At 43.5% G+C, this 23,436-nt stretch overlaps 1 protein-coding gene across 1 annotated transcript in view; it reads right to left on the bottom strand.

Moving 5' to 3' along the window:
- LOC126418644 (extracellular serine/threonine protein kinase four-jointed) overlaps positions 1 to 23,436 on the bottom strand; it is a 1,345,623-nt gene that overhangs the window by 318,400 nt on the left and 1,003,787 nt on the right. The gene's annotated exons all lie outside the window — the stretch shown is intronic.

Genomic DNA, 23,436 nt, shown 5'->3' with positions numbered 1-23,436 from the left:
TGTGCACGCTACACATCTTCAGTCAGATACAATCAAGTTTTGGTGTTGTTTGGGCCACTGTGGAGATGTGGCTTTATGAGTCACTGTGAGAAGTCGACTTTCGAGAAGTATACGGCTCCATCTGCCCATCAGACGCAGTTACCTTCGCAGTGTTCGTCCGGAATCTGGTTGAGATGGAATAGAATTCAATGAAAGCAGAAATTCTTCTCCAGCTTCAAAACGATTGTCATTGACAAGGAGTGAAGCTTGCCCCTGAGTGGTACAGCATTCCTTGTGGACATACCGAACAGACAGCGCTGATACACCAACGAATAGGATAACTTCATTCACAAAGCGGTCATTCGCATGTCCAAACAGACTAGCTCCTTTCAGCCATATTGTTGGCTTGCCACGACGATACGTCTTACTGTGTTGATATGATGCAATCGTCTGAACATATACACCACTTCACTGGCTTCACTCGCTTCAGGGATGGAGTATCACATGATGTCTGGTACCAGTTCTGCGCCACCTACAGCGTTCGATCTATGACAGAAGACGAGACGAGACGTGAAGGTTACATAAAGTCTCCAGAAACAAAGTGACAGCCCGTCTGGTGAAACACTTTTCCTCGCCTCCACGTTTTCACGTCCAGACTATTCACGTGCTGCTGTACACACTGTTGGATGGCAGACGAGGTGGAGCAGTGACTGACGCTTTGGAGAGTGATCTCGCAATCACTACTTCTATATCTACATCATACTCCACAAGACACCTAATGATGTGTGTTCCATCTGCTACCCCCTTCCACATTCCACACGCAGGGAAGAATAATTGTCGGTAAGCCTCTGTATTACCTCTATTTCTCGAATTTTCTCCTCATGAGCATTTCGCGAGATGTATGCGCGAGGAAGTATGCTGTTATACTCTTACCGGAAAGTTCTCAATCAAAATTTCAATAGCAAACCTCTCCGTCATGCACAACGTCTCTCTTTCAACGTTTGCGAGTAGAGTTTCTTAAGCATTTCTGTAACGCGCTGGCTAAACGATCCCGTAACAAAAAGGATCTTCGCGGTATCTTCTCTGTCTCGTCTATCAGTCCTACCTGGTAAGGATCCCAGACTGACGAACAACACTCAAGAATCGATTGAACAAGCACGTTGTAAGCCACTTCATAACAGGATGAGTTATTTTGCTAATGATTCATCGTACTAATCTCAGTCTGGCATCTGATTTCCTACTATTTGATTTACTAGGTCATTCCACTGAACATCACACGGTAGATACTGTTTCCAGCAGTCTGTCGCAACTAGTGTAGTTTCGCAGTAACAGAATTATTTTCCTATATATACGCAGTATGTCATGTTTATTTACGTTCAACTGCCAGGGCCTGCACCATTCTTCAGTCCTCCACAGGTCATTCCGAAAATCGATATTGTCTTCCATCGTCGTTTCTTTCTTATAGGCAACTGCATCATCTGCAGAGCTTCTGACGCTCTCTACTAGATCATTTATATACATTGTAAATACTAACGGTCCTATCACACTTCCTTGGGATACTCTGGAAATTACCTCTACAACTGAAGATTATGTTCCGTTGAGAGCGACCGCTCGTTCCGTCTAAAACGAAGTCTTGAATCCAGTCGCAAACCTGGTCCGAAACTTGGTAAGCTCGTACGTTTTTTTTTTTTTTTTAGTAAATGGCGGGACGATGTAAAAGGCCTTCCTGAAGTCAAGGGACACGGCTCAATCTGAGTACCGTTGTCTATAGCGCTGTAGATCTCATGAAGGAACAGACCGAGCAGAGTTTCGCAAAAACTCTGTTTTCGGAATCCATATTGACTTTTATAGAGGAGATTTTCGTTCACCAAAAGCGTCATAATCCTCGAACATAAAACGTGTTCCACAGTTCTACAACTGATTGACATCAACGATATATTCGTAGTCCTATAATTGTGTGGCCTGCGCTTTTTTCCAGTCGCCAGGTGCCCTTCGTTGCTCAGCGATCTACGGTATACTGGTGCTATACGAGTAGCGAATCATTTCGCATAATCTCTGTAGAATCTTATAGGCAGCTCGTCTGGACCTTGAGGCCTTTCCACTACCTAACGATTGTAGTTGCTTTTCTATTCCAAGGTCGGTTATCTCAGTAGCCGCCTGTTCGATGTTCGTACGATGATTGAAAGGATGAAGCGTGTTACGATCTTAGGAGATGAAACAATTTCAGAAAACTAAATTCAATATTTCGAACTACTCTCTGCTATCTTCCATTTCGGTGCTAGGATGGTCACTGAGGGAGTAAATAGAGGATTTCGGACATCTTCCTGACTGCATAAAACCAAAATTTCTAAATGTTTACTCTGATAGGTTGGCAACATCTTTGAACGCTTCTCTCATTGCTCTAGCAACAGCTCACTCTAAGTAAATTGTGTCATCAAATCTAAGACAGTTGCTTGTTGAGACAGTCTGTTGTTTTCACCCAAGACAATTTATACTCGCGGCTGGTTGGCTGGTTGTTTCGACACAACGATTCACCGCAAACGCTGCCTGCCATACACCACCCTATAGCCCCGCCGTCGCCCCATTGTACCGGGTGATCAAAAAGTCAGTATAAATTTGAAAACTTAATAAACCACGGAATAATGTAGATAGAGAGGTAAAAATCGACACACACGTTTGGAATAACATGGGGTTTTATTAGGAAAAAAAAACAGCATTGCTAGACGCGTGGAAGATCTCTTGCGCGCGTCGTTTGGTGATGATCGTGTGCTCAGCCGCCACTTTCATCATGCCCTCCCAGGTCCCCAGACCTCAGTCCGTGCGATTACTGGCTTTGGGGTTACCTGAAGTCGCAAGTGTATCGTGATCGACCGAAATCTCCAGGGATGCTGAAAGACAACATCCGACGCCAATGCCTCACCATAACTGCGGACATACTTTACAGTCCTGTTCACAACGTTATTCCTCGACTACAGCTATTGTTGAGGAATGATGGTGGACATAATGAGCATTTCCTGTAAAGAACATCATCTTTGCTTTGTCTTACTTTGTTATGTTAATTATTGCTATCCTGATCAGATGAAGCGCTATCTGTAGGACATTTTATGAATTTTTTTTTGTTCTAATAAAACCCCATGTCATTCCAAGCATGTGTGTCAATTTGTACCTCTCTATCTACATTATTCCATGATTTATTCAGTTTTCAATTTTATACTGACTTTTGTGATCATCCAGTATTTCCATCGGTGTTTGCCCTGGGGAAGTTCTCTGTTAGCAAGACATTCCAGGATAACAATGCTGTATCGTATGCTAAAATGCGATCGTAGTTTCTTGCCACGACACCCTTTCAAAAAGCGTCCACGGTTTTCGTGCCTCCTGAAATAGGCGAAAAAACCCAAGCTCCAAGATCTTTGTTAGCAGGAACCACCTCTCTTAAATACTACTGTCGCATGTTTTTTTAACGAGTAATCAGCCAGTGGTTGGTCAAAGTACGTCATCTCGATGCCAGAGATCGTCTCGATGTCTAACATGGAGGGATGTTGCTTGCGGCCGACCGCAGTGGCCGTGCGGTTCTAGGCGCTACAGTCTGGAACCGAGCGGCCGCTACGGTCGCAGGTTCGAATCCTGCCTCGCGCATGGATGTGTGTGATGTCCTTAGGTTAGTTAGGTTTAATTAGTTCTAAGTTCTAGGCGACTGACGAACTCAGAAGTTAAGTCGCATAGTGCTCAGAGCCATTTGAACCATTTTTTTTTTTCCTAACTACTGAAACTTTCCTGGGGTGGTGGTGCTCTACAACCAAAACAAGATGTGAGACCATGTCTTTTCAACTGTAATTGTGCCTCACAATGATTTTAAGTGATGTAAACAAATTATTAAAGGGAAGTAGTTTCGGTTACTTATGATAAAAAATCCTCGACATTTCTGTTTCTTCTCGATGAACTTTAATTCTTACCCCACATATTTTTTTCGTTTTCCTTGCTGCTTGCTCAGTGTACACATTGAATGCCGGCCGCGGTGGCCGAGCGGTTCTAGGCGCTTCAGTCCGGAACCGCGCGACTGCTACGGTCGCATGTTCGAATCCTGCCTCGGGGATGGATGTGTGTGATGTCCTTAGGTTAGTTAGGCTCAAGTAGTTCTAAGTTCTGGGGGACTGATGACCTCAGATGTTAAGTTCCATAGTACTCAGAGCCATTTGCACACACTAAATAACATCGGGGATAGGTTACAACCCTGCCTCACTCCTTCCTCAACCACTGCTTCCCTATGATACTCACGACTCATAACTGTCGTCTGGTACAGAAACAAATAACAAGATCAATGTGTGATCTAAACACAAAAACTGAAATACATCGGGTAATAATAAAATAACTTATGTGCCAATGGGATTTCCGTTTTACCTTAAGTTGAACATCTCCGACATTTACACTACTGGCCATTAAAATTGCTACACCACGAGGATGACGTGCTACAGACGCAAAATTTAACCGACAGGAAGAAGATGCAGTGATACGCAAATGATTAGCTTTACAAAGCATTCACACAAGGTTGGCGCCGATGGCGACACCTATAACGAGCTGGTATGAGGAAAGTTTCAAACAGATTTCTCATACACAAACAGCAGTCGACCGGCGTTGCCTGGTGAAACGTTGTTGTGATGCCTCGTGTAAGGAGGAGAAATGCGTACCATTACGTTTCCGACTTTGATAAAGGTCGGATTGTAGCCTACCGCGATTGCGGTTTATCGTATCGCGACATGCCTGCTCGCGTTGGTCGAGATCCAATGACTGTTAGCAGAATATGGAATCGGTGGGTTCAGGAGGGTAATACGGAACACCGTGCTGGATCCCAACGGCCTCGTATCACTAGCAGTCGAGATGACAGGCATCTAATCCGCATGGCTGTAACGGATCGTGCAGTCACGTCTAGATCCCTGAGTCAACAGATGGGGACGTTTGCAAGACAACAACCATCTGCACGGACAGTTCGACGACGTTTGCAGCAGCATGGACTATCAGCTCGGAGACCATGGCTGCGGTTACCCTTGACGCTGGCCCGCATCTCGTGGTCGTGCGGTAGCGTTCTTGCTTCCCACGCCCGGGTTCCCGGGTTCGATTCCCGGCGGGGTCAGGGATTTTCTCTGCCTCGTGATGGCTGGGTGTTGTGTGATGTCCTTAGGTTAGTTAGGTTTAAGTAGTTCTACGTTCTAGGGGACTGATGACCATAGATGTTAAGTCCCATATTGCTCAGAGCCATTTGAACCTTAACGCTGCATCACAGACAGGAGGGCCTACGATGGTGTACTCAACGACGAACCTGGGTGCTCGAATGGCAGAACGTCATTCTTTCGGATGAATCCAGGTTCTGTTTACATCATGATGGTCGCATCCGTGTTTGGCAATATCGCGGTGAAGTACATTGGAAGCGTGTATTCGTCATCGCCATACCGGCGTATCACCCGGCGTGATGGTATGGGGTGCCATTGGTTACACGTTTCGGTCACCTCTTGTTCGCATTGACGGCACTTTGAACAGTAGACGTTACATTTCAGGTGTGTTACGACCCGTGGCTCTACCCTTCATTCGATTCCTGCTAAACCCTACATTTCAGCAGGATAATGCACGGCCGCATGTTGCAGGTCCTGTACGGGCCTTTCTGGATAAAGTAAATGTTCGACTGCTGCCCTGGCCAGCACATTCTCCTGAACGTCTGATCAATGGTGGCCGAGCAACTGGCTCGTCACGATATGCCAGTAACTACTCTTGATGAACTGTGGTATCGTGCTGAAGCTGCATGGGCAGGTGTATCTGCACACGCCATTCAAGCTCTGTTTGACTCAATGCCCAGGCGTATCAAGGCCGTTATTACGGCCAGAGGTGGTTGTTCTGGGTACTGATTTCTCAGGATCTATGCACCCAAATTGCATGAAATGTAATCACATATCAGTTCTAGTATAATACATTTGTCGAATGAATATCCGTTTATCATCTGCATTTCTTCTTGGTGTATCAATTTCAATGGCCAGTAGTGTATTTCTGTCGCTGCTCGAAAGATCTTAAGTTGGTTCTGCTTCTAACCAAGTCTTCTTCTCTTCCTCTAGCTTTCCCTTTTTTAGTTTATTTATTACTTGTTTCCATTCACTGGTGCGTTTCCAGCTGTCCCATGCCTTCCACACTTTCTGCTGCCTGTTGCTTTCGAGACCAGCACTTCCCTCTCAACAGCCTCATCTGGTTTTCTTAGCGTTCGTCTTAACTAAAATATACGCTTTACTATCACGTCTTTTTAATTTTATGGCGGCGTCGTACTTTCCACGTAAAAATTTATGAAAGATGCTGTCTTTGTTCTTCACAACGCATCCTGTCATTCTGTTACGCCACAGCTTTTTAAAACTAAAAACAAAAGAATATAAAAAAGTCCTGAAAGTGCGTCAGATACGAATCTGTACCCGCGCCCCGAGAGCGCCGGCCTCCTTCCCAGGGAGCCAGCTGCTTATCTCCGGCATAGCATTTCGCATAATAACAGTTAATTCTGATGATTAATTCGGCCTTCGTTCCTAATTAATGAGCGGCCCGTGGGCAGCCACCGGACGTCTCGTTAGCCCCGGAATTTTTCTCGTCCGCCGCCGCCGCGCCGCGCCGAGGGGACCCGCGGCAAACTTGATTTACGGGACTCCCGGCCCTACTCTCGCACATACCTCCGCCGATTTTTGTTTTTCGGCAGTAAAAGCGTTGCTTCGTTCTCTCAAATTTTTCCCCTTCACCCCGCTGCGTATTCGAGCAGGCTGACTCCGCTATGACAATCGTCCGTCGCCACTGAAGGGAGAAACTGTGCTCGCGGAGTGCGAGCTGACCAGTGATGGTGGTTAGGAGGGGGGTGGCGGGAGGGGGAGGTGGAGAGATGGCAGCACCGTCGTAGTGGTCGCGACGAGTGCGAGTCCTACGCGCCTCTTCACAAATCTGCGCGGCCAATTTGCATTTCAACAAGTCGCAACGACTCGCACAGATCACGGCGATAGTGCCAGCTCGCATTAGCACACGAGCCGATCGGGTTTCCGTGACATTCGACCCTGCACCAACGCTCTAAACTGGCGGCTGATAAGCGGAAGATCAATTGGAGTATCGTTCCAAGTATATGACGGATCAGGGCCGTGTGTTCGAGGTATAATTAGCAAGTGCCGTTTACTGTCGGCACACTGCCGTCGCACCGACTAGCGAAAGATATAAGGACTTGCTTGAGCTGAGCACACATTAAGTACCTTTTCCACGAGCGACTTTCTTGTCTCAATCGACTACTAGTGGTAAGTTAGTCGTCTGCAACGCCCCTGGCGTTTTAATCGTGTAGTGATAAGGATAAAGCTCTGTGCAGAGAAAGTATGGCCACCCTTTTCCCCACCGTGGGCGCCTAGTAATCCATCAAGGGGTCTCTCAGTACAGGTACAATTTTGAAGTGCTCAATAAAACTGCATGTGGCGCTGTGGGTTTTGCCAAGGTGGAGGATCTTAGACAGACCTTTACTGTTTCATTCACACATACGTCAATGTCGCCACCCCTCTGATCACGTCACATGTGGGCACGAAACAGAAGGGCTGAAAATGCATAAAAATCTTTGCTGCTCTGGATCACGCTAAAAGCCGGCCGCTGTGGCCGAGCGGTTCTAGGTGCTTCATTCCGGAACCGAGCTGCTGCTACGATCACAGGTTCGAATCCTGCCTCGGGCATGGATGTGTGTGATATCCTTAGGTTAGTTAGGTTTAAGTAGTTCTAAGTCTAGGGGGCTGATGACCTCAGATGTTAAGTCCCATAGTGCTTGGAGCCATTTCAATCATTTGAATTCATCACACTAAAAATTCGCCAAATGGTTTTCAACGATCCACAGTGGTTCCACTTTGCATACGAGTGTACAAAATTACGGTAGTTCCACCCTGAAAAGTGGTTAGGTCATGTGCAGAGGAGTTGGAACCCCACCATGTTCTTAGAGAAGAGCTGAATCGTTCCAGGGGCGTCAGCTATGTTGAAGATTGCCAAGAACGTCGCTCTGTTGCAGATCACACTGCAAAATGTTATTTCAGACGGCGGAATGGATGTAAATGAACGCTACAATGTAAGCGCTGGTATCGTTAGCGCCCTTTGTGTCACGTCCTATGGCCTTTCCTGATAGATTCTGAGCGGCGGAGCGTCTGAAACGTCTGCCTCGGCCATCCATAATAAAATCGTATGGTTTCAAAATGGTTCAAATGGCTCTGAGCACTATGGGACTTAACTTCTGTGCTCATCAGTCCCCTAGAACTTAGAACTACTTAAACCTGACTAACCTAATGACATTACACACATCCATGCCCGAGGCAGGATTCCAACTTGCGACAGTAGCGGTCGCGCGGTTCCAGACAGTAGCGCCTAGAACCGCTCGGCCACTTCGGCCGGCCGCATGGTTTCAACGCTGAGCGTCAAGAGAAGGGGTGAGATGTGGTTAAGGGCCGTGTGACGACCTCCCTACCGGGTGACACTATTTATGTGTTTGTATGTTGGCAGCGCTATGTAACGCTCTGTATTAAATCTCTGACTTAGCTGTGTCAGTCTGTAAGAGACTCTCTGTGGCTGGTCGGACTTGCAGTTGGAAGTAACCAGCCAGCAGTGATGGAGGTTGGAAGTGAAAGGTTAGAATGGAGTTTAGAGGTTTGAAGTATTAGCGAAATCGGACGATCTGTACGTGTTCGACTTGGAGATTGAATATTATCTGCGATCATATATTTTTTGTACTGGATGTCACATTATTAAGGTATAAATACATTGTTTGCTTTGCAACGAAATCTTCCCTTTGCTAACCATATGCCTGTTACTAGTTAGAGCCTACAGTAGTTAGAATCTATTATTTATATGGCTGTATCGGCGCTTGCTGTATTGCAGTAGTTCGTGCAATGAAGATTTTTGTGAGGTAAGTGACTTACGAAATGTGTAGGTTATTGTTAGGATTTCCTCTAATTTAAGGGCCATTCTTTTGTATTAATTATTTGAAGTCAGGTTATCATTTATGAGCAGTCAGATTGTGTTGAGCTAGGATATTGTGTCAGTGTTGAGATGATAAAGAATAGCAAAGTGAGAATACGCTCAGTTTCACTCAGCAGTTTAAGAATATAGAGTAAGCATGCAGCAGTTTAAGCAGGGTCACTTGCATTCAGTTCCACTCCGCAGTTTCAGAATCAAATAATAAAGCAGTTTCAACACGTCCACGCTGACGTTAGGCAGAGTTGTGAAATTTGGTGCCAATGTGACATCATCAACCCACCTTAAACCTAAAATGAACTTCTTAACCTAGGCTTGCTTTCTCATTAGCTGATACCGTACTGTTTGAAGCGTCACCGAGGCCAAGGATAACATAGCAGGGGGCCACGCTGTTGCACCGTTACAATGCAAAGACCTAAGCATCTTTGGACCAAATTTTGCACTACTTCGTCGTATTGGGGAGAAATGATTGGGTATCAAGCAAGTGACTCCTTAACTGCTTTGTGCAGTGTAAAGTAAAATCTGGTACTGACACGAGACACGCCTTTTTGTTAAATGGAGAAGATTGTACAATCAATAACATCGCTAAATCTCTAGAAGGGAAAGAAAATATTTTCTATTTGATGTTTCGCCTTTTTGTACGAAACTTCAATATATTCAGAGTATGGAAGGAAATTTCTTCTGAGCCAATAGCGTTTAATAATACTTCAGGTTGAATAACAAGTACACTTTTTGTTCTACTGATTTTTGTTTATTTCAATCTAGTTTTCGTCTTATTAGGCCATCTTCGGAAAACAACTGAGTAGAGTCTTAAAGTGATACTAGTTCTTAGGTAACCGAACATTATAAGTAAAGAGACACTACACATGCATAGAGTGTTGTGCATCAAACTTGTTTCTTGACGTTGAAATGACAATTTGCACAATGGACAAAGTTAAGTACAATAAATATTTAAACTACACAGTATTATAGCTTACATTGTCGTAATGCTAAATTTTAAGAGGTCTTGACATTGAATTTGTGAGGTCGTGACAAACTATGGCATCATGACCATATCAACTGTAATACTGTAAGATTGTGTATTTTAGTAGCTGTGTATATCACTGTCCACTGCCAAAAGTTTAGTTTACCATCTTAAGTACACGTTCTTTGTACAGTTTAAATGAAGACTGCTAAGTTTACCAGTTTCTTAGTTAATGTCAAGGCCTCACAAAATTTAGGGTTATAGCCATTTAACCTGTAATATTGAGTAGTTTAATAATTTATTGTACTTAACATCGTCGATTGTGCAAATTGTACTTTCAACGTTGAGAAAAAAGTTTGTTGCGCATCACTATGCAAGTGGAGTGTACCTTTGTTTATAATATTTGGTTACCTACCAATTAATGTCCGTTTTACACGCTAGTCAGTTGTTTCCTGAAGATGGCCTAATAAGCTGGAAACTACTTTGGAATAAACAAAACTCAATAAAAGAAAAACAGTGTACTTTTTATTCAATCCTAAATACGGAATTGTTCTACGAAAGAGTAACAGATGAATTCAGAAATAATGTATTTTATTTATTTCTCGATGACAGGTTTCGAAAGGAGCTTCTTGCCATCATCCGATCTACAACCATAAGAAAGGATAAATAACATTAAAAGAAAAATTTCCTATAAGTTGGGTAATATATAATATATGGATTACGCACCTTCGGAAATTTAAAGTATTTACATATCGATCACATAACGAAAACACATTCCACTCATAATATACCATAAGCACATTGGTTTGTCAGTAATGAGAAGATGTAACTACAAAATACACATAGCTCCAAATGAGTTCGCCGGCCGCGGTGGCCGTGCGGTTCTAGGCGCTCCAGCCGGAGCCGCGGTGCTGCTACGGTCGCAGGTTCGAATCCTGCCCCGGGCATGGGTGTGTGTGATGTCCTTAGGTTAGTTAGGTTTAAGTAGTTCTAAGTTCTAGGGGATTAATGACCACAGCAGTTGAGTCCCATAGTGCTCAGAGCCATTTGAACCATTTGAACCAAATGAGTTCACTGAAGTTAAGAGGCATAGTTGTAAAATATAACATCATGAACCGACATCATCAAGGTAGGAACTGAATTGTCGTGCCGCTCAGGACAGAGTGTGTACTTGCAGATACTGTCAACAGGGGGCGCTAGTGAACACCTACATCGTTTGACGAAGACAAAATATTTCTCAACACATTACATACTCTGCGAATCAAGAATTTACAGAAGTCATTTTTTATAGCAAAGAGAAATTTCTTGGCATCAACATGGGATATTATCGATGAGAAGTTCTATATCTGTTCTAATTTGAACCGAAACAATATTATTAACGAGTGACTAACAGCTTAGCATAATACCCTAATTAAACTGAATGAGAGGATCAAGATAAAATCAACAATTGCAACCGTACCCAATGCAAAGAATCTACAATTTCATCAGCAAATGAAAAAGTTATAATATTTAGGAAATCATTCGTGAAACAAAAGAGCGAAAATTATAATAATCATGCTACTGACAGTTATAAATTTATTTCGCTAAAATTTTCTTGCAATGTGACTTCTCTGTATACAACAGCATGATCCTAAAAAAAAGTCTCTTGGGTCTTCGGAAGTTATCCAATAGATCATTTACATATATTGTGAAAATCAATCGTTTGTAACACCCGCTGGGACACGCCCGATGTTATATGTACGTCTGAAGACGTACAGAACAACATGCGGTGTCCTCATTACTACAGAATTCTTCAATCCATTCACACAGTTGGTCTGATATTCTACAAGCTCGTATTTTGCTCATTAGGCAGCGGCGCAAAGCTGTATCGAATGCCTTCCGGAAGTCAGTATAAATATTGAAGTACAGTACAGTAGTAGAGGACGTTATACGTTCTGCTACTGTAACAGGACTAGAGTGTTATCCACCGCAAGAATAGGTTAACTTATGATGTTAGCAGACGACGCGACAGTCTCCCGTCTCTGCGCATGCGTAATATACAGCGTACTCAAGATTTTAGAACTCCACGCTCGACACAGACAATAGACGGTTCACGTCACCGGATTACGCGCGGCGTCGTTCGCGGCTGATTTACACGCAGGCATGTGGCGCGCACTCTCATGGAGTAGTCGATTTTAACCAGAAAGTTGCTCGTGTAAGACAGACTTGATGCAGCACCTTGCGCAAACAGGGCTTGGCCGAACGCTGGCCACCTGGGAGGGAGGGTGGTTTCAACGGGCAGTTATAATGGGTAGGTTAATTATAATTAATTCACCGTGGTCTGAAGCGATCCCCAGTTGCCAGTTTGTCATTCATTCGTGGATCATGTCTGTAGCCGTGCGTCATTTAACCCGATTAAGGTATCACCTGATGACGTCTTGCTAAGAAATCATAACTGGGTTACAACACGGTTTGTATGGTCTCAGATTGAAGTACACACGATGTGCCATTTATCTTTACCACAGGAGATAACTTTTTGTCCACATACAACCATCGTGGGAGCACTTTACACACCATGCATTGCCGTCCGTGGTGATCACACATCCCATTAAGAAACATCCCTTGCCTTTTGCAATATCCAGTGACCTTCATACACTATGTAATCAAAAGTATGCGGACACCCCCAGAGACATACGTTTATCATATTACGTGCATTGTGCTGCCACCTACTTCCAGGTACTCCATATCAGCGACCTCAGTAGTCATTAGACATCGTCAGACAGCAGTATGGGGCACTCCGCGGAACTAAAATGGTTCAAATGACTCTGAGCACTATGAGACTTAACATCTGAGGTCATCAGTCCCCTAGAACTCAGAATTACTTAAACCTAACTAACCTAAGGACACCACACACATCCACGCCCGAGTCAGAATTTGAATCTGCCACCGTAGCGGTCGCGCGGTTCCAGACTGAAGCGCCTAGAACCGCTCGACCACTGCGGCCGGCTCCGCGGAACTCACGGACTTCGAACGTGGTCAGGTGATAGGATGTTACTTGTGTGATACGTCTGTACGTAAGATTTCAGAACTACTAAACAGCCCTAGGTCCATGTTTCCGCTGTAATAATAAAGTGGAAACGTGAAGGGACACTTACACAGCACAAAAGCGTACAGGCCGATCTCGTCTGTTGACTGACAGAGACCACCGACAGTTGAAGAGGGTCGTAATGTGTGATAGGCAGACATCTATCCAGTCCATCACACAGGAATTCCAAACTGCATCAGGATCCACTGCAAGTACTATGACAGTTAGACGGGAGGTGATAATACTTGGATTTCAGGGTCGAGCGGCTGCTCGTAAACCATACACATCACGCAGCTAAATGCCAAACGACGCCTCGCTTGGTGTAAAGAGCGTAAACATTGGACGATTGAACTGTGGACAAACGTTGTGTGGAGTGACGAATCACGGTACAAAAAGTGGCGATCCGCTGGCAGGGTGTGGGTATGGCGAATGCCCCGTGAACGCCACCTTCCAACGTGTGTAGCGCCAACGACAAAATTCGGAGGCGGTGGTGTTATGGTGTGGTCGTGTTTTTCATGGAGGGGGACTTGTACCCCTTGTTGTTTATCGTGGCACTATCACAGCACAGGACTACATTGATGTTCAAAGCACCTTCTTGCCTCCCACTGTTGAAGAGCTTTCGGGGGTGGCGATTGCATCTTTCAACACGATCGAGCACCTGTTCATAATGCGCGGCCTGTGGTGGAGTGGCTACATGACAACATCCCTGTAATGGACTGGCCTGCACAGAGTCCTGACCTGAACCTCTGGCTTGTTTTGCAACGCCGACTTCGTGCCAGGCCTCGCCGACCGACATCTATACCTCTCCACAGTGCAGCACTCCGTGAAGAATGGGCTACATTCCCCAAGAAACCTTTCAACACCTGATTGAACGTAGCCTCCGAGAGTGGAAGCTGTCATCAAGGCTAAGGGTGGGCCAACATATTACTGAATTCCAGGATTACCGATGGCGGGCGCCACGAATTTTCAGCCAGTTGTTCGTATTCTTTAGATAACATAGTGTAAATCGCGGCGCTTTCAGTGTAATTATAATCTCTGGATAAAAGTGACTTTTCGTTCTCTATTGCGTATTTCTTTGAGTCACTTTCTGTACTACACTGTAGCAGTTCTTTCAATGTATGTTCCAAGTTTCATCCAGTTTTGTTACTTGGGGATGACAAATCATGCGAAAGTTGCCCACACCAGAGTCGCACAGCACTGTAGCACTTTTAAACGATATCATTTGTACAGTAAACGAATTTCTTGGCTGTGTAACGTAATTACTTTTCTTTCACTGTGGTTGAATGTGGCTGTAGCGCAATTCAGGCAGAGGAATTCTTGAGGGAGCCATATCATGGAAAAAATTCACCTTCCCGATGGAAAAGCTCGCGCAGACGAAGCACCGAAGTTACAGTTCTAGCTTCTGTTGCAATGAATCCTCAGGTCAACACACGACAACTTGAACAGGAGGCGTAGTTTACATCGCATTCTAGTACGTTTCCCGTTCCAGCCTTTTCTAGAATCGTTTACAGTTCTGTCAGTGGACATAACAATATATCCTTATCGACAAGAACTTTTCACTCATGTTCTTTTCACCGGCGCTTGTTTCTTCTAAAGCAAAAGGCAGGTAAAACGAAGAACATACTTCCAGTGAAAACCCGCGATGGCTGAGACAAGTAGAACATCAGCGTCAGTGGTTAGTTAATGTCTGTTGTGGGATGCTCGGTACTGGAGTTATTGACCCCTGTAATGGACTGGCCTGCACAGACTCCTGACCTTTGCATTCATCATGAGATCTAATGATAACCTAGAGGACACCGCATATGCCACGTTTTTAACATGAATTCTTCCCCGTCTCCTGGGTGAAGTGTCACTAAGAAGGAGAATACACGTGTGTGCTACCAACACAATGGGTATCTAGGACACAGTATCTTGCGCCGTGTTCTCATTGGCCACCGTACATTGTGTTTACATTCGTTTACTATTAAATCTTGCAAGAAGATGCGTTCATTACTCCGGGTACCTGCATTTTGTGCTGGAACAAGTCAATGTATATTTTGTACTACCGAATGAAAAATATAGTGTGCTGTTTGAAAGAATGCTACTGTTCATATACACGTAACGAACAAAGTTACAAAACAGGACATCATGCTGTTTAATTTTCCCCTGGTAGGTAAACATCGTTTTCTATATTGTAATTCGTTTTTGTCATACAAAGTGTTTCCGTACATCTTGATCACCTCAAATAAAATTTTGTTCAGAATAATATATATATATATATATAATATATATATATATATATATATATAATATATATTATAAATTTTGTTCAGAATAATATATATATATATATATATATATATATATATATTATTCTGAACAAAATTTTATTTGAGGTGATCAAGATGTACGGGAACACTTTGTATGACAAAAACGAATTACAATATCCTCACTGTGTTTCCCTAAGGCAAAACGCCTAGTCTGTGTAAAACAAAGTAAAAGTCTTGATCACACCCTAATCTATTAAAGCTGGTTACCGATTTCGGCTTTGCATTCATCATGAGATCTGATGGTTCCAGCAGCAAAACATAGGCGCACTGTCAGCATATCGCTGCTGTAATCAACAGATCTCGTAATGGTTGCAAAGCTTAAAATCTCTTCCTTCTTTTTCTTCAGCCTATATCAGTCGTCTGCTACATATAGGCCTCTTCCATTTGTTTCCATTGTCTTCAATTTTGAGCCACCTGGTACTATCGTGTTAGATCCAACAGCTTTACGTCAGCTTCACGTCACCTTGTTGTCCCATGGTCTCCAATGGACAGTTGTTCTAGGGGTCTACCTGCTGTGAGCTAGTCGAGTTGCGTGTCCGACTGATTGTCGTTTCGGACTTGCAACTCTTTCTAGGACATTTCTTACCTTTGTTCTCCTTCTAATGTCCTCTGATCGAAACGTTTCCGTGAGGCTGAGTTCTAGCATCCGTCGCTCCATGGCCCGCTGCACATATTAGCCTTCAGCCTTAGGCTTCAGTTTATTTGGACATGCTTGTTGCTCAGGATAAATGTTTAGATTCTGGAATGCTGCCTGGTTCAGACCCATTCTGCCAGAAATTTCTGCATTTTGATTATGTTTACCTACTTCAGTTTTGTGGCTAGGGTAGACGTATACATCAAACAGTTCATACAGATTTATTTCCGACTGTAAGCGGTTGGTCTCCTGTTGGGCTTAGTATTTTTGTTTTACTGATGTTCATTTCCAAGCCAGTCTCTGCAGACGCAAATCATACTCTTTAGATTCTTCACTTATGACCACCTCATCGGCATAGTTCAGATGATTCAGATATGATCCATTGATTTCTATTCCTCTGTTACTCCCGTCTAGTAATATGAATGCATCTTCCAATGCAAGGGTGAACATTTTCGGAGAGATAGTTTCACCTCGGCGATCGCCTTTGGCAATTGGGATCTTCCTGGTGGTAATCTCTACATCTATTCTGTCATTGTTGCCTGTTCATAGATGTATTCCACGAGCTTCATGTGACATGAATTTAGCCTGGCATTTTCAAGGGCCTTTATGTTTAAGCATATCTCCACGGAGTCGATAATGTATGAAGGCCAGATGAATCCTTATGTTATACTCAGTCGTTTTCTCGAAGAAGGTGAATTTTTTGGAAGATTTCATGATGCTTTCAGCTGTCATTCTCATGTACCAGTTACAATTTCGGCCTTAGGCCATTTTCAAATATTTCATGGGTGATGTTTTAGTAGTAAATTATACCATGTATGTCGTTACTCCTATGACTCCATGTTATGCTCATAAAAATGTACAATCGAACATAAAGTAAAGAGAATGGCAGCTGAAGGTATCACGAAATCTTTCAAAAAATTCATCAGACTCTATCGCATTGAAAATTAAAAAAGGAGAATAGTCTGGAAGTCATCCATAGTAGAAAAATCTTTCCGAAATCCCACATGCTCAAAAGGTTGATATAAATCCAGTCCTATCTGTTGCAATTCTATTCAGTAATTTGCAAACTAGTGATAACAAGCTAATTGGAAGATAATTCTTCGAGTTTCCCCCATCGTCCTTTTGAAAAAGTAGTATCACTTCAGCATTTCTTCATTCTTCTCGTATTCTTCCAGAGTTAATGCATTTGTTCATCACTATCTTCACAGCTTCAAGCAGGTTACTTCCACTTAGTTTCAGCATTTATTTCGTTGTCATATCCTCCCAAGGGGAATTTTTATATTTTATTTGTTTAAGTGTGTTTTCCAGGTGAAACTGGTAGTCAATTTTAATGAAGTAACATGTCTTGGTCAAGACACTGATGTTTATAATCCAATGTGTTGCAAAGGCCACAGGTATCCGCCACAATTTAAAACTCCTTCAGTTTTAGAATTTCGCACTGTTACTCGGTTCGTTCTGAAGCTAGACAGGAAATTAGAACGCTTTTTAGCGTTCAGTCGCGCTCATTTAGACGCTTTACCTGCAAGGGCAGTGACCGAGCTGGTGTGAAGGTGCGCAATGAGCGCCGCCGAGAATTCAGACTGTTCGGGCGTGTTGAGAACAGGGGAATGCACGCAGAAGTAGTAAATACCTTTGTCAATCATTGGAAAAACCAGACATGGTCAGTTCAAATGTCTCTGTATATTCCTCAGTTCTATGAACGTATGTACAAATGCTTTGCCACCGGAAGCTACAGAAATGCCACTCGTAACTAGAAGACTAATTTTAGTACATGAATTATTCCTTAAAATAACAAACCACCAATGGAATCCAATTCTAGAGAATGTCAAAAAGCTGGATAGGGATATACGTCACAGGCATAATATCCTTCTGGGCCAAAATGTAGCTATGCATACATGTTTCGTAGCGCTACATGTCCATAATACATGGTAATCGACTTGCGACCTACGCACAGAAATAGGATATACCAATACCTATTTATTACGATAATCTCCAGCTTAACAGTGTTTTCATATAGCATAAACAGAACTGCAGGCCATACGGAACTACAATTACGAAATATCATTCACGAAAAATATCAAGATTTCTACGGAATTTATACTGACGGAGAAAAACCAACATGCGGAAATAAGGTACACTGTGCTATTTTTTGCCAAAACAGCAGACTCGACGAACAATTATCGTTCCTCAAAACAAACGCCTATCTTCTCCTTAGAAGATTATTCCATCACACACGCAGTCATGTATGCAAGAACAGTCTTGCCTAAGAAGCTTCTAATCATATCAGAGAGCAGTACCATACTTCAGTCTTTCCAGTCGTTAGTATAATGCAGCCATTTCATCAACTTGTTCAGGATATCAAACAAGACATGAAAAAAAACCGCAGTTAGCCAACAGGTAACAATTTATGTCGGTATACAATGAGCATCTTGACAGGCTAGAAGATGAGGCAATGATTTCGAACTGTCGTGAATTTAAGTTGCCAGTCTCATTAAAAATCGAGACTTTGAAGAGTAGGAAAGGCGGAGGAATCAATCTAGAATTACAAGACGCAAACTCTGTGTTCCAGAACAGGCTTATAACCCCCAAAGTCATGGTTTACTTCATTTAAATGACCCAAAAGATAACTTATATTCTTAATCATGATGGATTCAACGACCAGAAGCATATATAACCGCCGCGCAGGTCCCACAATCTTGGGTGGGGAGGAGGGGCGGACGTATTAAAGGAGGCGTCGTATTTTGGGTGGGTGATTATTTAAAAATGTCTTCTTGAATCAGTTCAGCCATGGAAAAGCATTAAGGAGGAGCGAACAGAAGTGTGTCAACAAACATTTCGTAACATTTGTTATTTCACGTTAACGAGAACACAACAGCGTGTGTCCGTCAGCACTGCATACAGGTCCCACCACAGCTATTTTTCTACACAAGCAGTGGCCGGTACGTCAGATAGCGATCTGGAATATGTAGTCTTCTTCATTGTGTAGTTCCTTTAACTGGCGTTGACAACAATATGTTCTCCTACTAAGAATCACTTAAAACTTTTTGTGTGTTTGTGATGGACGCAGTGATACAGTGCAGTTAAATTGCTAGTAGAAAGTGGCGCAGATGTTACAACTGGTACTGGGTGGTTGTAATTAAACTTTCGCAACTTGGGCCAGCCCGAACGAAAAACTGTTTACAGTACGGGTACCCAACATTATAGGAATGATGTTCAGAATGTGCACTGCAGGATTTGCGTTGTTGGTATCATGACTTGCCGTTAGGCGCCGGTGGTCCTGCGGCGACGTAGGGCTGAAATACAAGCATGATGTGCATTACAGTTGCAGACAGTCAGCATGGGTCTGGTCAGGCGAGTAGGGCTTTCCACGTAGAGCTATGTTATCACACCAACAGCAACAGTGCTGCTGCTCTTCGCAAGTATCGAGACATTAAAAGAATACGGAGAAGTGTTCTTTCCGCATCTTGGTTGAAGAACGTGATTCGGAAATCCGAATTAATTGGCCATTTAGGAATTGCTCCTGGGAGAGTCCGACGGCCAGTTGCGCCACAAATGGTTGAAGAAGTTACGTTGCTGGGTGCAACTTTTGATCCTCGACCAGGTTAATGTGATTTTAGCAAACTGCTGGAGCACCCTAGAATTAGTATCGCTTACTGGAGATTATAATGCACAGATGGTATTAGGGTCAGAAAGTTGGTTGAAACCGGACGTTAATGACAACGAAATACTATTTCCATATTGGAATATATATCGTAAGGATAGGTTAGTCGTCATTGGCGGTGGCGTGTTTATTGCGGTAAAGAATTCAGTAAAATCTAACGAGGTTGTCAGGAATTCCGAATGTGAATTTTTTTGGAAATTTGTGGTAAGGTCTTATGGGACCAAACTGCTGAGGTCATCGGTCCCTAAGCTTACGCACTACTTAATTTAAATTAAACAAACTTACGCTAAGGACAACACACACACCCATGCCAGAGGGAGGACTCGAACCTCCAACGGAGAGAGCTGCCCGGACCGTGGCACGACGCCCAAGACCGCGCGGCTACCCCGCGCGGCGAACGTGAATTAATCTGAGTAAAGCTAAGTATCAAAGATCGCTCAAAAATGGCAATCGGATGCTTTTATAGACGACGTGGGTCTGGAGTTCTTACGGTATAGCGCTTCAGACGAACTTGCAGAATATTGTTAGTAACTTTCATGAACATACCGTTGAAAACGGCATAACTTCCACTTGCCAGATGGGAATGTCATGCTATCAAAACTGGTGCCAGAGACAGGAATCTCTGAGAAATTGTTCTGGATTTCTTTTCTCAAAATTCCTTTGGGCAAATAGTTAGAGAACCAACTCGTGAGGGTGACGTCTTAGATCTCCTGGCAACAAAGAGACATGAACTTATCGAATCAGTCAACGTAGAGGATGGTATGAATGATCATAAGGCTGTGATAGCATCTATGAAAACACCTCGTACAAAGAATGTTAAGAAAGGTAGGCAGATATTTTTGCTGAAAAAGAGTGACAGAATACAAATTTCAGAGTATCTTAGCAGTCAGCATCAAATATTCGGTGATGAGGACGAAGATGGGGAGAAGAAACGGAAAAATTCTAAGGCATCGTCCAATGTGCCCTAGATCAAATGGTTCAAATGGCTCTGAGCACTATGGGACTTAACATCTGTGGTCATCAGTCCCCTAGAACTTAGAACTAATTAAACCTAACTAACCTAAGGACATCACACACATCCATGCCCGAGGCAGGATTCGAACCTGCGACCGTAGCGGCCACGCGGTTCCAGACTAAAGCGCCTGTAACCGCACGGCCACACCGGCCGGCCAAAGTGTGTGCCCTAGACAAATATGTTCCGAGTAAGGTGTTCAGAAATGGGAAGACGTACCATGGTTCAATAGCCGTGATAGTAAACTGCTACGTAAGCAAAGAGAACATCATCTCAAATTCAAAAGAAATGAAAATCTAGGTGACAAACAAAAGCAGAACGTAGCGAAAATGAGCGTAAGGCAAGCAATGAGTAAAAACCCTCAGAGGTTTTGGTCGCATGCAAAATCAGTAAGTGGGTCAAAGTCATCTATTCATTCACTCAGTGACCATACTGGCACCGAAACAGAAGATAACAGAGAGAAGACCGAAATACTGAATCCGGGCTTCCAAAGGTGTTTCACCGTGGAAAATCGTTACACGGTCCCCCCTTTCAATCGCCATACGAACGTCAGCTGAGATAACCGATACTGAGATAGCCGATGTGAAACAGGAAAACAACTACAATTGCTTAGTAGTGGAAGGACTTCAGATACTGATGAAAGATCTATAAGATTCTACAAACATTATGCGAAAGAATTTGCTGCCTTTCCAGCAGTAATTTATTGTAGATCGCTAAAGCAGCGAAGGATGAATGGAAAAAAAGCACGGCTCAACCAAGTTTTTTGGAAGGGACCTAAGATAGATGCAGACGTATATCGTTGGCGTCAGTCTGTTGTAGAATTATGGAACATATTCTACGCTCAGGAATTATGACGTTTTTGGAGAATGAAAATTTCCTCTTTAAAAATCATCATTGACTCCGCAGAGGTCGTGTGAAACTCAGCTCGCACTGTTCCTCCATGAGATCCACAGCACCGTAGTCATCGGCTCTCAGGTTGATGCCGTGTTCCTTGACTATAGGACGGCATTTGACATCGTCCCACACAGTCGTTTAGCGAAAAAAAAACGAGCCTATGTAGTATCGGAGCAGATATGTGACTGGATTCAAGACTTCCTTACAGATAGATCTCAACACTTCATTCTTAACAGAACAAACTCGAAGAGTTCGTGTCTGTTGTGCATCTGCACTGAAGAGATCATTGGCCGTCTTCGCCTTGATTATACATATGTGGTGTCTGTTGTTGTGAATGCATATCAGGCTCGAACTCTTGCGGGAATCGGCGAAATGCAGCGAGTAATGAGGATAATGGGCACGAGGCACAACATCAGTACTGTGTGGACAAGCTGAGGCTTCGCGTCTGACGGTAGGCGGGACATGGTAGCCCGTGCAGTTGTGAGGACCACCGTGCCCGGATGCTTAGTGGTCAGAATATCTGCCTAGTAAGCAGGAGAACCGGCATCGAATCCCACTTCTATGCAAGTTTTCAATTTTCCCCATTGATTTACATCAATGCCCACTCGCAGCCAATATCTGCAGTTCACCTGTGTCTTTACTTTGAAGACTGCTTAATCTAAGAAAATCATGGGGTCTTACGTGAATGGGAAGGGCAGTACTATAATCGTAACAATGCGAAGAGCTCAAATTCGACTCGTTAAGCATATGAAGATGCAATGCCAGGTATCTTGAAATGTCACAATGGAAAAAGAAACGCCTATAAATGCAACTGTTTGCAGTTAATTCGTTATAAATTAACTCCAATTTCAACAGCTGCGGTTTTCTAATACGTCCCGGAATACTAAAATGTGAGCGACTCGCTTCTTGTCCAACGAATTTCATTCCGGTCCGGATTGAAGCCAATCGCGGAAAGGATCCGATCTGCGGGTTGCCGGTTGCCCACTCGTGCTGTAAGTCCTAGAATCTCACCGTGTTCGGCCAACGGAGGCTGTCCATTGTCCACGAGGTCCTCATTGATGGACCTGGACGCCAAGTGTTGACTGCCCCAGGACACCGTCAAAATGAAGGTTGAGCGACCCTGTTGTTTCCTGTTTAAAAACTCGGCACCATTTTCTACAGCTATTCTGAGCGGTCGTTCCTACAAAAGCTACGTCTGTCTTACCAGTGAGTTCTGTTGGAACTCCTGAGATCAGTTTGTTGGCTATTACCTGAGTGTTTCCAACCACAGACTGTCTTCCAGTATTGTAGTAGCCATGCGTTGCTGGCGTCTTTTTTCAAACTAAGGAGCTTGTCTAAGGATCGCCGCTATTTTGGTTCAAAATGTGTCGCCTCATAATTAACTTAGCCACAAATAGTTGCTGTACAGAGGAAATAACATTATGTAATTCTCTTCGTACATCCATAATTAAATTGGCTGATGGTGGGACATCAGCTGGTATAATTCCTTTTATTGAAAATGAAACTCCTCCAGCTGTATTTAAGATTTCATATTTACTTTGCTACTAGTTTCGACGTTGCGTCAAAATCATCTTCAGGCCTGTACACTTTGATGATATCAATTGTGTGTGGCTGAGTACTAGAAGTCGCGGTGGTCTCATTTTCAATAAAAAATTATGTAATTCTTGTCTCACTCTCGTATCGGTGACAGAGAAAATCGGGTGACGCTGTTGTCTTATCTTAATTTACAGCTTAACTCGCCAACGAAGCATGTGTAATAGCACAGAGACAATAAATACGCAAGGAAAAATTGAAATAAACACAGAAGAATACCATATCCATAATGGCTCCGGCCTTTTTCAATGAGCGTATCAATGGTGGAGTTGGTTGATGGCGATTGCCTGAACGATGCGGTTGCTCTTGGAACGCGAACAGCCGCTTTG

Source organism: Schistocerca serialis, chromosome 9 (genome assembly GCF_023864345.2).
Source record: "Schistocerca serialis cubense isolate TAMUIC-IGC-003099 chromosome 9, iqSchSeri2.2, whole genome shotgun sequence".
NCBI classification, from domain to species: Eukaryota; Metazoa; Arthropoda; class Insecta; order Orthoptera; family Acrididae; genus Schistocerca; species Schistocerca serialis.
The sequence above is the reverse complement of the archived record's forward strand: the minus strand, read 5'-3'. Positions and strand labels throughout refer to the sequence as shown.